This window comes from Neopelma chrysocephalum, unplaced genomic scaffold, assembly GCF_003984885.1.
Source record: "Neopelma chrysocephalum unplaced genomic scaffold, ASM398488v2 Primary Assembly neopelma1_97033, whole genome shotgun sequence".
NCBI classification, from domain to species: domain Eukaryota; kingdom Metazoa; phylum Chordata; class Aves; order Passeriformes; family Pipridae; genus Neopelma; species Neopelma chrysocephalum.
In genome coordinates this window covers 952,617-954,761 of record NW_020925675.1, presented here as the reverse complement: position 1 = coordinate 954,761, position 2,145 = coordinate 952,617, and the positions used below count along the sequence as shown (strand labels likewise).

The 2,145-nt window shown below is 38.4% G+C and overlaps 1 long non-coding RNA gene across 1 annotated transcript in view; it reads right to left on the bottom strand.

Moving 5' to 3' along the window:
- Window positions 1–353: 353 nt before the first annotated feature.
- LOC113961066 overlaps window positions 354–2,145 on the bottom strand; it is a 22,054-nt gene continuing 20,262 nt past the window's right edge. The window contains exon 3 of the long non-coding RNA XR_003532185.1: window positions 354–368. This is a non-coding gene — a long non-coding RNA (uncharacterized LOC113961066). The remainder of the gene's footprint in view (window positions 369–2,145) is intronic.

The following is a 2,145-nucleotide window of genomic DNA, read 5'->3' as shown; positions in this document are numbered from 1 at the left end:
TACTAATTTAATTGTTTTGCAATTTCAAAAATTCCAAAACCCATAAACACAAACAATAATCCTGTATATTATTCAACAAAAGCTAAAACACATCTCACAAATCAGAACATGTTCCATTCCACAGACATACCGCACTCACCCACAGAACAAGCAATTGTAGAAAAAGCACACCACACACAAAAAAAAAATGCTTCAAAGGCAAAAAAGATGGGAATCTGTATATAACCCCCAGGAACACTTATAGAAAACATCATATGTTCTAAATTTATTAAACTGTGATGATACAGACCATAGCAGGTATGAATACCAACATAAAACTGAAATACTTTCATCTTCCAAAGCACCAGTTATGATTAAAAATCTAATATCTAGGCAATGGTCAGGACCAGTAGATCTCATAACTTGAGGGAGAATATATGCCTGTGTATCCAAGGATACCAAATTACAATGGATCCCTTCTAAATGTGTCAGGCCTTATATTAGCCCTCCCCCACAACAGAAACAATCACTAGAAAAAATGAGTGAAAAAATTGGATCTGAAGAAACATAACCAACAATAGTAAAAGGAACACACCACACATTAAGAAACATGCTATAAAAACACAAAAAAGGGGGGGAAAGAGATATGGATCTGGTCCCTATATGTGTAAATCTACATTAACACTTCTTCAAAACAGGAACGATACAACAGAACCAAAAGAAACACACAAACAGTAACCAATACAAAACCAAAACTCCATGATTCAAACACAATAAAGGGTTTAAGAATGCATATGTGAGGAGATAATGAAACGGTGGCCACCGGAATGTGAATGAGAAAGTTGAGTGGAGATGTATGTGTGTGTGAATGCAAATACACTTTATAACAAAGACATCTTAAACACTCATTCAACAACACTACCTCAAACACAACAGCAACACATTTCCCTTTCAAATAAAGATGATGCCTTTACCCAATCACACAAAATCACCCTCAGATAAAAGGTTCGACACATTTACAAACCGTGGGTAATTTAAGGTTGCTTGAATATTGCACAAACCAATAAAGTTGTAAACAGTTCAATAAAGGCCTTGTGACAATAGGCCCTGGTTTTTATAAACAGTTAAGATAAAATTGGTTACATTAAGGATGTTTAAAAGATGTATTGTTTTACAACTTGTTAATTATTTAGAGAAGGGGGAGATGTGGCAAGGAATTATGGGAGTTGTAGTTTTCCGGGTTCTCACGTATGCTCAATCAATACTTGATTGTGATTGGTTGGAAGATCATGTGACATGTTTAAGTGCTGTATTTAAACCAAAGTGTTTTGAAATAAACCTTAATTCTGCCCTGGCACTTGATCATGTCACCAGCGGGGTTAGTGCCTTATTCACCACCTCACGGGACATGTCAGGAGTCTTTGATGCTCCCCAGAGGCGTCTTCACAGCAGAGCCATCATGTAAGGGAGGACATTGGCATGATAAGAAGTATTATCTCACTTAGCAGGATTTGCCTCTTTCCTTATCTGGCAATCCAGTTTGTAGCTTCAGGTATGCATGCCCTTCAGCACCTGGGATAGTTGGACAATGGCACCCACTTATCTCATCTGAAGGTCCTTTCCCAGTAGGCATATTCAGGGAGGGGTAGGCTTTGCTGGTTGTGCAGCTGTTTCTTTGCAGTTTGACAAAAGTCTTTTGGTGATCTTAGCAATGTTTAAGTCATTAACTATTTCAGTCTTTGACACATGGTAAAGGTAGATGCATGAAATTAAGTGGTTAATTCCATTTTCAGTGCCTAAATTTGATCAGATATATTCCAACCTATACATCTTGAACCTTGTTGAAGTTTAGGCAAGATTTACTTATGGGTTGACTCAAGAACTGACTCAGAGAAATGTCTTCTGAATAGCCAAATTTGAACTTTGCAACCAAGATAGATATCTTACTAAAAATGCTTGATAGCCTGCAAATGTTAAAGAAATGAATCTGTTAGAGACTGAACTAATTCCCGAGGAAATAAATAAGAAGTCCTTACAGAAAACGCAGAATGTGGCTGAGGTGGTGTCATGATTTAAGCCCAGTTGGCAACTAAGCACCACCCAGATGCTCGTTCATCACCCCTCCACCCCACCCTGGTGAAACGGGGGGGGGGGGGGGGGGGGGGG